At 40.3% G+C, this 16,298-nt stretch overlaps 1 long non-coding RNA gene across 1 annotated transcript in view; it reads right to left on the bottom strand.

Moving 5' to 3' along the window:
- The window catches only part of LOC125372122, a 28,274-nt gene extending 13,492 nt beyond the window's left edge, over nt 1–14,782 (bottom strand). Inside the window, exon 1 of the long non-coding RNA XR_007217983.1 lies at nt 14,545–14,782. This is a non-coding gene — a long non-coding RNA (uncharacterized LOC125372122). The remainder of the gene's footprint in view (nt 1–14,544) is intronic.
- Between the last annotated feature and the right edge of the window lie 1,516 nt (nt 14,783–16,298).

Below are 16,298 nucleotides of genomic sequence, written 5' to 3'. Positions count from 1 at the left end.
ATCTAATGAGGAAGAAAGACTCAGGAAACTTATAGCCAGTCCGGCTTTTAATAGAAGCAAGATATTTGATAACGACTAGCCGCGTTGCATATGCAGAAGAGTAATATAAATTCAACAGACCGGTGTACGTCGGTATGAGTATTCTTGACTTGTCAAAACACTTAATGTATGACTTTTATTACAACGAACTTAAGAAGCAATACGGCGATAGATGCGAGGTGTTATATACCGACACAGATTCTTTGTTGATGGAAATACAAACTGAAGATGTGTATAAAGATATGGCAGAAAAAATAGATATGTACGACACGAGGAATTACCAAAAAGATAATCCACTGCACAGCGTAGTAAATAAAAAGATGTTAGGTAAGATGAAGGATGAATGTGCTGGGACCCCTATAGCGGAGTATGTCCGATTAAGACCTAAGATGTATTCTATAAAGAAGTCCGATAATGGAGAGATAAGAAAAGTTAAGGGTGTTAAGAAGTATGTGGTAAAAAAGCATATCAAACACAAACAGTATAAAGAAGCATTATTCAATGGTAGAACGTTCAAACACGAGATGAACTCTTTAGGAAGTTACAATCATAGGATATATAGATTAAGAATGAACAAAACATCATTATCCCCCTTAGATACAAAGAGATGGATTGATGAGGATGGTGTAACTACCTATGCTTATGGTTATGGTGGTAATACTGTATCATCTGGAACTATGAACAACTCTTCTCGTACAAATGCCCTGCCCGGTCCATCTTTAAGATAATAAAGAATAGGCTCTCCTTCTTTTATAACCAATCGACTAATGTTATATGTCTTAAGAGACCAAATTGGATCGGTTGCACGACGTAGGCCTCCTTCGAGTTCACTGGGCTGGTATAAATATCTTACGCTTACTCTATCTGGAAGTTTTTGTTCTTTGCCTCTCCTCAGTGCTGAAGATTCGGAAGTCACGGATTTCATTTTAATCGCATCGGATGGTTTCTTCCCGATTAATCTCGTTACTTCATTATTCAGCGCTGATACAACAGCTGATAACTGTGTCACCCATTCGGTTGATCTCAATCGCTCCGATTTCATTTCGATCCCATACTGATAGCCAAACAAACGTTCCGCTCATATCCAGTTAAATCTTTCAACGATAGCTTGACTACGGTGGGCCTCTCTTTCACCACGCCTGATTTCGACATCGTGCTTTGTTAACAGTTTAGTTACCGATCCCATAAACTCGCGACCAGGATCTTCTTGAAATAACTTAGGCCATTTTAGTGGTCCGCATTTATATATGCGACTCAGTGCATTAGCTACTTCTGTTGAATCTTTCAAGGTTAATGGCTCAGCCTCTTTGTATCGACTAGCCACATCCATTACGGTTAAAGCGTGTTTATACGTTTTGCGTCTTACCTTATCGTGGGGAAGAAACATTAGGTCAGCCTGATGAACTTCATTCGTTGTAAAAATATCAAACTTCTTCCTCGGTATATAACGCGGTGCTGGTAAGTATATTTGCCACATCACTTGTTTCTTTAACCAATCCTTGGCCACATCTTTAGATACCTTAGCTGCGGTGGCTATTTTTTTTATTGCTCCTATACCTTTCCAATATCCTCGTGGGCTATAGTAAATTTTATCCATTATTAATTAATATTGATGTTTCTTTTAATACGAATCATGACTATCGTTGAATCACATCATCATTTTTTGCAAAAAAAATTACCCCTGTAGTGGCAGTATAGGTATATAAATCTGACTCCAGTGGAAGTGGTCCAGAATCACAATTACCTATACTATTTGAATTACAGACGCGTCTACAGCAAACGGGTACCACCGCTGATCGCCCTCGGCCAGGTCGACCACGTGTGACGTCACATGCAGAGGATCGTCAGATTGTCTTACGTCACCTCTGTAACCGATTTTTGACGGCTACATCAACCAGAAATGAACTGTTTAGGGGTAGACTGAGTGCGCAAACTTTCCGAAACCGTCTGAGAACTGCTCACCTTCAAGCACGACGGCCATACTGCGGGCCAATTCTGACTCAATTACACAGACGTCAACCTCAATTGTGGGCATAGCGACACTTACGATGGACTCAGAGGAATTGGAATCAAGTCGTCTTCAGTGATGAATCCCGATTTCATCTTCGATTTGCTGATGGTAGGGCGAGGAGGCGCCGTCATGAACGTTACGCCCAGTGTTGTGTACAGGAAGTTGACAGATTTCGAGACGGAAGTGTCATTGTGTGGTGTGCTTTCTGTGGCAATGCACATTCCAGGCTTCTTGTCATCCATGGCAACCTCAACGCTGCTGCTTACCGCGACCAGGTACTGGCACCAGAACTTCTTCCTTTTATAGCAGCACATGGACCCGGTTTGATCTTCCAACACGACAATGCCAGACCCCACACAGCAATTTTGACAAGGAATTTCCTTCAGAATGCGAAAGTCAACGTCATGGACTGGCCGTCAAGGTCTCCCGACCTCAATCCCATCGAACACGTCTGGGATGCTCTTGGCAGAAGTCTGCGCACTCACCAGAACCAACCACAGAATTTGCAAGATCTTGGCACCATTTGGCAGCAACAATGGCGTCGTCTTCCCAATCATGTGTTCACAAGCATCACAAGGTCCATGCGGAGGCGTTGTGTGGCAGTTGTCAACGCACATGGTGGCCATACACGCTACTGAACTTGTGTGCCATCAGATTCTCGTGCTTGGGACTTATGATTTAAACTGTTGATGTTATTACCGAATACCGTAGGTGCTTGGAACAAATTACGGTTACCACCGTTAATTAAAATCCTTCTTTGGACATTAATTATTAAAAATACCTTCTCTGATACATTTGTCCGTTGTATATCATATATGGGATTACTTTTTAAAATGTGAAGTTATTAATTTGACTCCGACTTTGGTCGCCTTTTAGGCGGAATATTACTTCTTATTAGAATTTTGTTGTTGATAATTTTGTGAAATGAACAAAAATCCGTGGAATATTTATGTTATTAGACAAATGTTTTTTTGATGAAGATAATATTTTTGAATATTTAAATAATGATAATTCTTCAGTGTATAGTTTTCTAGTCGACCATTTTATTATGGTACGAGCGTCAGCAGACAATGTGTTAAACTACTTTTGAAAACGTTTGATAAATTTGTATAGATCTTAAATATACATGTCATGAATGGAAGATGTAGGTCAGACTAAGAAGTTGGGGACCACACGTTTATTGGCAATGAAGGTGCTAGCGTCATAGATTACATAATCTGTTCATCTGTGTTGTTTGACGTGTGCTGTAATTTCAAGATCGTATCACGGAAGGAATTTTCTCATCTTCCTGTCATTGCTAGCTTACGTACTGCTATGCAGACTGAACCCGTGCAAGCCCATAGTAATAAGAAGGCTTCTGTTTGGGTCAGCGAATTTATGTACAACTTGTTGAGCAGTGAATACTTTTTTTTATTAGAAAAGGCTGTTGACGAAGTGTTACACAACATAGACGAAAGCGTAAGATACATGTCCGAGGCCTTGTGCATGGCAGCAAGTGATGTGAAAAGACTGATCTACAGTTGCATCATATTTCTCATATGGTCTAAGGAAAATTAACATAATACATACAAAATTAAGACATGATGATAGTGAATTAAAAAATGACTTATTTAGAAAAGGTTTAAACGAGGATCCAAAATGGCAGCTCATGTGAAAACTCATATCATGTTTTCACTGAATGTCCTTTTTTTTAAATCAGCTAGAAACGAATTGATGCACTCACTATTGTTAATTGTGAAAGATACTTGTGATGTAAATATTGACCTGGCAATGACATTTTACCTAATCATGTGAACGAAAACATTTTAAGGAATGTACATACATATATAAAGAAAACAAAAATATTCGAGTGAGCAATGTGAATGTACATACGTTTCTCTATTTCATTTTTTCCCTTTCTGTTCCTTTAATTTATTAATTGTATACATGTAAATCTATGGGAGAGGGCGATCTCAGTTGTGATAACTTGTGCCCAATCCTTTTCATGAGAATAAAATATGTTTAAACTAAAGAGTGTGTACTTTTAACACGTCTAGTCAACAGTGGTTTCACCATGAATGTGAACTACTTAAAAAAGAAAGATGTAAATATTTAAACAAGGTATACAAGTATTATCATAAGAAATAGATATAACAGTGTATGCAGAGAAAAGAAAGTGATTTTTTTTTCAAAGGGAAGCAGGAAACACTTGTATATTATATACGCGATTCTATACAATTTTAGACCATTCTTAAAGGGTTAAATACTAATTGTTATTCACAAAACAATATTCCAATCGATGATTGGTTTAACCATTTCAAGGAACTATTTTCAACTTCTACAGAGTACGAGGAAAGATGTTTTGATATTGACGAATCGAATGCATTTGATAAATCTTTTTGCCAGTTGACCTGAGATATTCTTGATTCACCAATAACAAGAAATGAAATTCAGAAAGCATTGCAAATTTAAAAGGTAATAAAGGAGTGGTGAAGAAGTTGATTCTTAAATTTGTAAATATCCATCCGAAATTATCTTCCCCTACCTTGAAATACTTTTTAACGTTATGCTTGAAAAGTCTTATTTTCCAGAACAGTGGACTGTAGGGATTGTAATTCCTTTGTACAAACAGGGATCATTTAATGACAGCAACAACTATAGGGGTATAAATCTTTTGAGTGTTTTTCAGTAAGATTTCTACCAGTATTATACACAAACGTTTAGTATTTTTAACCGATTCCTTTGATAATATTGATGAATCAAAAGCCGGTTTCAGGCATGCACTCTCTACAATTGATCCTGTATTAGTGAATGAGGTAATGAGTTGGGTTTAACGCCGCTTTTAACAGTATTCCAGTTATATCGCGGCGTGTCAGCTTATAGGGGAAGTGTACACGCAAAAGTTATTTTCTTCCTTTTTCTGAACAAAACGCAATTTTAGAATTAGTTAGTATCTGTGTTTGAAAATATGCACTCATTGTTTCACAGTGAAAGTAGGAAGCTCACAATAGTGTGAAATTGATATGCCGTTATGAGTCCTTCGTTTTTCGAGCTAAACAGGCCTGAGTTATCCCCCTTAGATTATGACGTAATTGGTGCCAATTCAACTGGGTCCCCGTCTATTCTCAACGCAAAAGATATCAAGTACCAGTTTGCGGTAAAACAACATGGCCTACGACACACTCCGGCGCAGTGGTGACTCAGCATAACACAATGCTAGCTGGTATATGAGACGCAAGAATCACACACCTGTACCTACACCACGTGAAGCGGCTCTAACAAAGTATGATGACGTCATAATGTTTATCAATTGGCACCAATGACGTCATATTGCAAGGGGCATAAGCCATGGTGTTTTTGTTATGGAAATAGAACACTTGGTAAATGTGAAAAATATAAATAGCTTTAATGCGAAAAATATGTTGATTAATTATGATATTTTTATATTTTTGTCTATGACACTTCTAGGTTAACACTTTTAATGTGGAAAAAGTACAAGAAAAATAGGTTCATTTCCGTGTGAACTTGCCCTTTAATGTGGGAGGAAAGCCCGAAGTGATGCAGGCCTCGGACGTTTACCACTTCGGTGAAACCCACGAGCACGGGTATGGTGCTAAAAAACCTAGAAACATAATCGGGGCGAACCGGGATTCGAACCCACAATCATAGGTTTCTGACGTGCCCAAGGGACGCAACTCTGCACAGCGAATCGCGGCGCCTTAGACGACTGGGCCACCCGTGCCCCCTTGATCATGTATTAATATTTCAGACACTTGTGCAGATTTTGTCAGCACTAAAAGGAGAAAAAATGTATGCCATAATTGTAGATTTTGCCAAAGCGTTTGACTCGGTGGACAGAAACATGCTGTGAGCTATTTGTAAATCTCAAGGTATCGGTACTAAAGTTGGTAAATTATTATGTTGCATATTTCACATTGTGAAGGTTTGTGTTCGAAACTATAACACATTTTCCGATTCCTTTTCCTGTAATATTGGATGTTAGACAAGGATGTACTCTAAGTCCATTTCTGTTTTCGTTTTTCATAAATGAACTTTCGATACAAAATATGAAAATTGTAACGAAGGCATCCAACTACATCCGGAAACTATCAAACTTTTTCTACTTCTTTTCGCTGATGATATACATGTAGTTATGTTCTCGAGCACAGTACATTGACTCCAAAAGGTAACTAATGAATTTAAGTACGATTGTAATGAATGAAAATTGAATGTCAATATCGATAAGACAAAAGTTATAGATTTCATAAATAAAGAGAAATTATCAAAATGGGAAAAATGGTTCTATAAAGGTGAGGTTGTAAGAAGTTTCAAATATTCGGGTGTACATTTTACAAATCGACTAACATGGTCACTGCATTGTAACAAAGCCACACTGCAACCCAAAACGATTTTAATTGGCATTTTACAAAACCTAAAACCCCTCCGAAACATTAGCTTTGAAACTTTTTTCAAGATTTTCGACACTAACGTTAGTCCTATTCTTTTCTATGAATGTTATAGTATGGGGTCTATGGGAATTAAAACTATGATACAACGGAGAAGGAATCTATGTGCGTGTAAAGGATTTTAGGCGTAAATTCCATCACTCCAAATGTTACAGTTTATGGGGAAAATGGGAGATACCCTTTGTATATATTTAGCAACCTGAAAGTTATAAAATATTGGATATAATTGCTTAAAATGCCAAGTACCAGATTCCCAAAGAAATGCTACAACATGCTATAACATGAAGATTCTTTACTATAGTAGAGGTAAAAATAACTGGGCATCGGGTGTGATTTCATTTGGAGAGAGCAACATGTACCAGCACCATATCATTTCATATATAATTTAAAACATAGAACTTTACTGTTTTTATATATATCAATCATTCATTCTTACTGAAAAATATCGTTTGGACATAAAGGTTGAGAAATTCCGAACAGCGCTATCCCGTTTCAGTTGTAGTTCTCATGAACTTCTGACGGAAAAAGGTCGAGTTTTCGCTATATCAAGGGAAGACCGATTGTGTAAATATTGTACTTGTCATGAGATAGAAGATGAATACCACTGCACGCAAATATCAGAAAAGAATACATAAAAAACATATTTGTATCTGAATCCGCGAATAGACAAATTTTATATCCTCATGTCATACCAAAATCAAACAGTCACAAAGTATCTTGCAATGTATATATACCATGCAATGTACACCAGATCCTCTGCATTAAAGATGTGATATTGTATATATGTACTATAGGCCTATGGCATTTTTAGTACTGTAAATAAAGATTGATTGACAAGTGAAATGACTTTCGTCTCACAGCTAAAATACAACATCCCCATAATCTAAAAATGTTTACGAAAATATACATATCATGGTGAAATATCATAATGATCTAAACATATTTTAATAAAGTGCATATCATTCGGCCCTAAGATGAATAAGATGTGTAATATATTTTGAAATTAGAAGTGTAAATCAGATCAACACGCACATGCATAACACATATACCACCAGGACTTACAACGAACTTGGTACAATATGAACATAAAAACCAAGCTAAGTTCGTGGTGACTAGGAAAGCCTCCGTAACACAGGAGGTCATGCATGGTGACAACGACGATATATATGATGCTGATGATGATTCCATGTATCGCTACTCTCATCCTGAGATATACTCCAGGGAATATCCCCTTACCAGACCCCATCATCGCCCAACCAACTCCAGACGCATCAATCCTTTATATCCATCATCTCCAGACCCACGCAGATCTAAATCTTCAGACTCAGAAAGATCCACCAACAATAGACTCACACAGATCCACTACCTCACTCGCGCAGATCCATCATCTCCAGACCCACGCATCCACCAAAAGCCACAGCCACAGAGATCCACCAACACCAGACTCTCTCAGATCCATCAACAATAGACTCGCGCAGATTACCTACAATAGACCCACACAGATCCAACAACAACATACTCACGCAGATCCACCAACATCAGACTCTCGAAGATCCACCAACAATAGACTCACACAGATCCACCAACACCAGACTCACACAGATCCACCAACACCAGACTCACACAAATCCATCATCTCCAGACCCACGCATCCACCAACACCAGACTCACACAAATCCATCATCTCCAGACCCACGCATCCACCAAAAGCCAGAGCCGCACAGATCTACCAACACCAGACTCTCTCAGATCCATCAACAATAGACTCGCGCAGATCCACCTACAATAGACCCACAGAGATCCAACAACAACAGACTCACGCAGATCCACCAACATCAGACTCACGAAGATCCACCAACAATAGACTCACACAGATCCACCAACACATGACTCTCTCAGAACCATCAACATCAGACTCACGAAGATCCATCAACAATAGACTCGCACAGATCCACCAACATCAGACTCTCTCAGATCCATCAACACAAGATTAACCCAGATGTACCAACACCAAACCCACACAGATCCAACAACAACAGACTCACGCACAGCCACCAACACCAGACTCGTGCAGATCCACAAACAATAGACTCTCTCAGATCAATCAACAATAGACCCACACAGATCCAACAACAACAGACTCACGCAGATCCACCAACACCAGACTCAAGCAGATCCATCAACAATAGACCCACACAGATCCAACAACGACAGACTCACGCAGATCCACCAACACCAGACTCACGCAGATCCACCAACACCAGACTCTCTCAGATTAACCAACAATAGACTCACGAAGATCCAACAACATCAGCCTTAAGTAGATCCACCAACCACAGACACATACAGATTCACCAACACCAGACTAACGTATGTCGAGGAGTTGGGGAGATTAGGAGGCTGTGTTCTGATGATACATGCGACTGCACACCTCGTATCACCACGGAGGCGGTCGAGCGAGTCTGCAAGGCACTGAGGAATGGCAAAGCTGGAGGTGTAGATGGGTTGGTATACGAACACCTGAAATTTGGCGGAAAGATTTTATGTATCATCTCTGCGGTCTGTTCATTCTGCTCCAATTGAAACGAAGTGTTATCCTGCCTATTCACATAGGAGGACGTAAATCTAGAAAAGAATCGAACACTTACAGAGGATTATCGTAGTTCCACATCTGACAGCACTGAGGCAACCAACGACTTTTTCCTAATTTCCAACAAATGGCACACAAAAACGGCTTATGTTCCACATGTGCTTCCTTTAACCTACAAGAAACTGTAAACCACTATATGGAGCTAGATAGCGTTTCCTTTGTACTTGTCATAGACAGCACAAAAGCCTTTGATAGTGTATCGCATGATGGTCAAAAAGGAAGCTGTATGATGACGACGTGAGGGGAAAACTGTGGACTGTCATTGACAAACTGTATCAGGACATGGAGAGCTCCATTCAAATAGGAGATAGGCAGTCTCGCTGGTTTACACTGCAACATGGAGTACGGCAAGGGGTGTACTATCAGCACGTCTATATCTAATTTACATAAACCAGCTCTTAGACATGATTGTGGACTTCAAACGAGGGTCTCTTATCATGGACTTACAAGCTTATGATGTCGCCTTGGTCAGCTCAAGTTCAGTAAATCCCTTTGGCACTTCTGAAAATCCCTGAAGATTACAGTAAACAGTGGCGTTTCATACTCTGTCCCGCTAAAAGTCAGAACATGACCTTCGGAAGCAGAAAAAGGTAAGCGACAGCTGAAATAATGCTCCAGGGGCACCCTATACCTACAGCCAAGTCAGTCGAGCATGTTGGTGTTATACTGACTGATGACTTCAACTCTATGGAAAGGACTCTGGAGGCCCAGCAATAAGCTAAGGTCTTATGCGTACTCCATGTCACGCGAAGGACTAGATCCAAAATTTGTCAATCCCAAACATGTTTGAGACTTATCAAGGCTGTTGCCCTACCAAAGTGACTCTTTGGATGTCAGTTATGGATCTCTAGCAGCTCTACTGAAATTGTTATACTTGAAAGAGTCTATCGACATGTAATCAAAGTCATCCAAGGGGTGCAAAAGAGAGTAAGGACTGAAGTATAACCTTGCCTGTTGGGACTACTACCCTTAGAGGCCGTGATTGATACATGCAAACTATTCTTTGTGGGAAACCTCGTGAACCAGATATATCTTCCTCATCTCGTACGTTATGTGCATGGCCTATGCGAAAGGACAACGCGGTTTTATACCTGAAGCGATTAAACTCATGCAGAAGTACCATCTAGGTAATGTAATAGATTGGTACCTGTGCACAGGCAACTTACCCAGTCAGAAGATGTGGAAACAGACTGTAAAAGTTGCTGTTAAGATGTTTACAGCGTGATGTGAACGAATTACAAAGGATGAAGTTCTCATTGACCCATTAAAATGTTGTGGTTCACCCAGCATGGAAGTTAGCACATACCGTGTGCAGTGCAAGGTTTCTACTCCATATCTGTGCCTCCACAAGAGATCTTACCGACGTGACATCCATGCAGTTGTTCACTGTGATGACCTTAATGTTATACGGGATCAACTTTGTTGTGAACTGATCAACACTGGAAAAATAGGGTTTAGTGTATACCTCCTAGGGCTGGGACGGGTAACTCGGGTACTCGGGTCTGGTGGGTACTGAGTAGGACCCGGGTACCCAAAGGACTACCCGGACCCGCAGTTAGTAATGTGATATATTGTTTAATGAAAAAAATTCACTATATAACTACAATTTTAAGTCGCATTTCTTCATTACTCTGAACACGTTCCTTCTGACTTACATATGTTTGAACAAAGCTGAAACTTCAGTCAACCTCAGAGTATGCATGGCCACATCATTTTATACGAGTATCTAAATACATTTTGCCAGGGCTACTGTCAAACTATTCACAATCGGACATTTTGTACCTATCTTTTGACACCAAGATCGGGTAGAGTCGGGTAATAGAGGTGTGGATACCCGGGTAGTAAATTTGGACTCGTGCCAGCCCTAATACCTCCACAGCCTACCTGATATAGAGCCTGTGCTATGCCTACTGTCCTGTCTACGAACTGAACCAAGACGAGTCTGAACAATTCATCTCTGTGTGTGTCAGTTATGTACACCTGATGTTTAGAGGACTCGCTGCACTGATACATAAGCATTGACACAACGAACTCCTATGAATTTTCAGTAAAGCCATCCATATATTACCCGTGCCTATACGATAAGTAACGTCCAATTATGTACATAACTACATAATCTCCTAGGTATGTTATTGTAATGTACCAACTCAGAGGATGAATAAAGAATATATGGATGCATCACAACGTTTGCGGTCTAACACACTTAGTACAACTTCAAGTTTCCTATCGACAGACATAGAAAGCTCTACAAAAGGTATTTACAGTATACTGTATCAAATTATAAAACTATTTTTGTATTCTCGCAAGAAAAAAACATCGTTTCAATTTTGCGTAATTCGTCAAAATTATGCTGGCATACTATGTCTGTTTTAAGTGACCACAAGTTTGTATATACACTGGCCAAAAAAAGAAACGCATAACAGAATAATCAGTGTTTCATTACATGTTTAATGAAATAGGATTACACAATAAATAATGAAGATACAATAACCAAATTTTACACAGGATGAGGCACATGTTTCTTACGCTACAATGTTCTAAGGGACGTCTGTGTCTGTGATGGCACTGTGCCAAAGTCAGTACCGGGTGTTACCACCACGAGCATCGATCACAGCTCTGCACCGCCTGGGCAACGTCGAATCTGGCGTTGTGGAATCCTTCTCCACTCATCCTGCAATGCATGGTTCACCTGTTTTTGAAGCGTCTGTGGTTGAGGCTGTCGGCGTCGTACACGTCTGTCTAGCAGATCCCACAAATGTTCAATGGGGTTTAGATCAGGCGATTTGGAGGGCCATGGCAGCACAGTAACATTGTTGTAGGAAAGATAATCCATGGTAACACGCACTATATGCGGTCATGCGTTGTCTTGCTGGAAAATATCTCTTCTGACGTCAATTGCGGGAATAAGGTCACGTTGAAAGATTTTATCACGGTAGCGTACCATTCACGGATAGGCCTGCCCACATCATGACACTTCCACCGCCGTATCGGTCGACTTCATGAATACAGTGTCGAGTGTAGCGTTCATTTCTCCGTCTGTAGACACGCATCCTACCATCATGGCGATACAGCATGAACCGCGACTCATCACTGAACCATATCCTTCTCCAGTGCACTAGGGTCCATGGTCGAACATTTCTGCTCCATTGCAGACGTGCACGACGATGATGTTGCCACAGAACGGGCGCTGTATATGGTCTCATTGGCCGTATCCCATGCTGTCTTAGGCGATTTCTGATGGTTTGCGCTGAGACTCTACGAAGACCAGGAACATTGTTAGCTGTGTATGCTGCACTGATTGTCCGGTTGCGAAGATGCAACATCCGGATGAAGCGGTCCTGCGCCGCAGTTGTGACCCTGGGTCTTCCACTTCTCGGTCGATCTCTTGTCGAGTTGTGGAGTCTGTAGCGCTGCCACAGACGAGATATGGTACTCTGCCTCACGTTAAAGTGCCTGGCTACTGATGTCTGACTTTCTCCAGCTTCCAGACGTCCAATGGCTCTGTTTCTGCAGTCTTCATTCAGTCTTGGCATCATGAGAGTCGAGTATACAGAACATCGGAGAGTGATTCGCAGCAGGACTGCCAAATTTTTTATACCCATCGGTATAAAAGTTAAGTAGCCGTATTTGCACGTGCAGCATGCTTACAGCTTTTTCTCCATGCAAATTCTCCCAGTTTGGTTTCAAGATGCTGTATTTTGGCGACAAGTCACCAAATGTTGTGTTCGGGTGCATTTATAGGACATTTATATTGAGTCCAAGCCTTCATTTTTAATAACAGTCAAGTTTGAAAAATTGATTTCAGCTATGCGTTTCTTTTTTTTGGCCAGTATATTTTTTCCCTTTTCTCTGGTTGTATTTCCACTTAAAGAAAACACGATGGTCTATTTTATTTTATTTCATTGTAGTGATGGCGGTTTGGCAGCTATAATGACTGGTCACTGGAGTTGTTTCACAGCACTTTAGACAAATACATTTTCAATGCACGCGATAACCAATCCGAAAAACATTGATATCACTATCCAATAAATTTGCAAGGGCCTACTTTAGTAAGACCAATGTGTTAATCTTCGATTATAATAGAAAGCGAGTATTTCCCTCCTGTGCTTCCGACTCCTAAATATGGTATATTAGGAAATTAAAAACGAAGCAGCGGGTCCAGGGTATGTATTAGTATTTATCTACAATTCTTTTAGTATTTATCTACAATTCTTTTAGTATTTATCTACAATTCTTTTAGTATTTATCTACAATTCTTAGGTTACTACTGATGCAGCGTCAACATTTAGTGAGATGATATATTTCACATATGTACTTTTGAATAAGTATAGTCTTCCTGTATGTATCATGCTAAACAGTATATGTGTCTAGGTTTGTCAGCACCATACGTGCTCGTGGGTTTCACCAAAGTGGCAAACGTCTGATACATGCATCACTTCGGGTTTTCCTTCCACATTAAGCTGACACGCCGTGATATAACTGGAATACTTTTCAAAGCTCCATTAAGCCCAACTCACACACTCACTCGTTGCTGATTCTGCTCCTAATATTACTACTGTTACTACTACTGTTACTACAAATACTATTGCTACTACTTTTGCTACTACTACTACTACTACTACTACTATTACTACTACTACTACTGTTACTACTACTATTTTTACTACAACTACTACCATTGCTACTACTACTACTGCTACTACTATTGCTACTACTACTACTACTATTATTGCTACTACTGCTGTTGCTACTACTACTACTATTACTACTACTGTTGCTACTACTACTACTATTACTACTACTATTGCTACTACTACTATTGCTACTGCTACTATTGCTACTACTACTACTACTACTACGACTATTACTACTACTGTTATTGCTACTATTATTGCTACTACTGCTGTTGCTACTACTACTACTACTACTATTACTACTACTACTAATATTGCTACTACTGCTACTGCTCCGATTATCATTACTGCTGCTTTTAGTTCTGCTGCTGCTACTACTGCTGCCTCTAATGATACTACTGCAAATGCTACAAGTACTGTAGTTGTTACTACAATTGCTATCACCACTAATGTGACGACAGTTGTAATTAAACATATTGCTGATGAATGGTAATGCACACCTTGTTGTGGTGTTTCATAATCACCATAACAACGTACGGTATAGAGAGTATCCACGATCTTCAATGAAGTGCGTATAAGCTGGCGGTTGTCCCGCACAAAGTGCATGGTCCGATGTTATCTTTCACTCGTATGACACAGTAGTACGATTGGCGGTATCGCGTTAACAATCTGATCACACAATCCACAGGCGATCACACAACAAATACCCACTGCGATCGATTATCAGCAGTGAACAGGTTTTAGTTTTGCAAACATATTACTCACATGTTGGTCCTCCGTTGATCGATAGCTGGTGGCGCACAAACTATATCCTGTGTCAAACGCCGGTGCCCAGCCGACAACATGAGCGTCCTGCTGTCATCACTGAGGTTCTGACATCAGCCACCATACTTGTGTTGCAGCCACATATACAGTCAGGTTCTGGTTGATTATGTCTCCTCTGTTCCTACAATATATACATAGAACCCACACTGCATTGTCCACGATGACGTGTTATTGTCTATGGAAAGATATTCCAGCATATATTTGTCTGGAGATATGGATGAACATCTCGCATGACGTATTTTGAAAAAAAACAAATTGTCGCAGAATCATGACATACTGAAAGACGAAAAAAAAAACTGCTTCCGTGACTTGTTTAAACATAATATTTGGAATACTTGGAGAATGTCCACACGACTTAACGTATATTTAACGAAAAAGAGTAAATGTTCATACCTTGAAAGATTTGAACATAACTTTTGGGGAGAATGTTCCTTACACCCGGAGTATCGAACACTTGGTATATTTTGTCACGGGGTAACACGTTTCTGAGTGATTGTGACTAATAACTGTGCAGTATGTGTTTAGTTTGGCAGTGATACCAGTATGAAGAGACTACAGCACGAGGATGGACTTGGTAGAGAGGCTGTTGACGTTCGTTGAATACCACAGGTATTTTACAGACGTTTGAAACACTTATGTCACGTTTCGTCTGTATCTTGAAATTCCACGTGTTGGTCAGTCATCAGAAGTGTCTGTCTCATGTTTGATGGTGTCATGGTGAACGCCCACAACACACAGCATTGGCCATGGCCATGTCGCCTTGATAGGTTTACCTTGTCAGTGTAACTTTCACTCCACAAATACTGTACCCGTCTCCACGGAGGAAATAAGGAAAGTTTAGTATTACCAGCCCATTTGCTGGAATACAGTAGAGGGCCGCTAGCTATGTGGTATTGCATACGACAGTGGCAGAGGACAAATGTGTCACCTATGGTATTGTATACGGATGTGGCAGAGGACAAATGCGTCACCTATGGTATTGTATACGGCTGTGGCAGAGGACGCAAGTGTTACCTGTGGTATTGTATACGGCCGTGGCAGAGGACGAAATTGTCACCTGATTATACGAAGACTAATGATATTACGAAGACTAAAGGCATGAATCCTGACCTTTCCCCCGTAGAGCACGTGTACGCCGGCGTGAAGGCCACCGCCCGCTACATTAGCCGAACTAAACCAGGCGCTGCTAGAGGAGTGAATAAGACTCCCTCACTTTGTCATCGGGAGTTTGATCCGGACCATGCCACGCCGTACGAACAACCTACAGACCAATCGCGGGGGCGGGACCAATTATTGATCAAGTCATCTCAAACGGTCATTTTTGTACTACACACCCTTGTCGTCTTTCTTCGTTGTTTGCACCCTTACAATACACCACATCGCTAACATGTTCTGTTCGTCGTCATGGTACACCTCGGCCGTCCTTCTTCATATCCAGTAACATCACTTGATAAATCTGTTTATCATATAATAGGTAGGTTTCTCGGCAGGATAAAGCCAACGGATAAAAACGATATCCGTTGGGGTCATATGCGGATAGAGATGCAAATATCAAAGGTCAAGTAGGGACTACTTTCAGTGTTTATAAACAAACATGGCGTCGCCCTCGTCATTCGGCGATCGAGTCATAATTAACCATCCTGAATCTGGATAAACTACAGGGATAATTGCTATAATTATCCAAAAAAACAGTC

The sequence above is a fragment of the Haliotis rufescens genome, unplaced genomic scaffold, assembly GCF_023055435.1.
Source record: "Haliotis rufescens isolate VD_foot unplaced genomic scaffold, xgHalRufe1.0.p SCAF_36, whole genome shotgun sequence".
NCBI lineage: Eukaryota > Metazoa > Mollusca > Gastropoda > Lepetellida > Haliotidae > Haliotis > Haliotis rufescens.
The sequence above is the reverse complement of the archived record's forward strand: the minus strand, read 5'-3'. Positions and strand labels throughout refer to the sequence as shown.